Source organism: Bison bison, unplaced genomic scaffold (genome assembly GCF_000754665.1).
Source record: "Bison bison bison isolate TAMUID 2011002044 unplaced genomic scaffold, Bison_UMD1.0 scf7180017864378, whole genome shotgun sequence".
Taxonomy (NCBI): domain Eukaryota; kingdom Metazoa; phylum Chordata; class Mammalia; order Artiodactyla; family Bovidae; genus Bison; species Bison bison.
In genome coordinates this window covers 501457-501907 of record NW_011494950.1, presented here as the reverse complement: position 1 = coordinate 501907, position 451 = coordinate 501457, and the positions used below count along the sequence as shown (strand labels likewise).

Below are 451 nucleotides of genomic sequence, written 5' to 3'. Positions count from 1 at the left end.
GTATTCTTTTTTTTTAATTTATTTATTTTTAATGAAGGATAATTGCAATACTGTTTTGGTTTCTGCCATACATCAGCATGCATCAGCCAGCCCTTCCTCTTGAACCTCCCTCTCACCTCCCACCCCATTCCCACCCTTTTATGTTGTCACAGAGCCTGGTTTGAGTTCCCTGAGTCAAAATGCAAACTCCCATTGGTTATCTTGAGTAGTAGCCATAACTACTATAGGAATGCATTGTCTTCTATCTTGGCAGTTTGATAGCTGAAAAATTATATTTTGTTTTGCTTACTTTTTGATCCATTATTTAAATGTCAATAAGAACATAGTTGCCTAATAATTTAGTTGGTTTCCTTTTTATGTATATTTTTATATGCTATTATAATACCCAGTTAATTGTGACAGAAAAAAATTCTGTCATAACTAATCTAAGAAGTTTCTAATGTCAGTAATT

General features: G+C 32.8%; 1 protein-coding gene across 1 annotated transcript in view; it reads left to right on the top strand.

The window, feature by feature from the left end:
- The window catches only part of STAG2 (stromal antigen 2), a 91517-nt gene that overhangs the window by 69999 nt on the left and 21067 nt on the right, over positions 1 to 451 (top strand). The window lies entirely within an intron of this gene.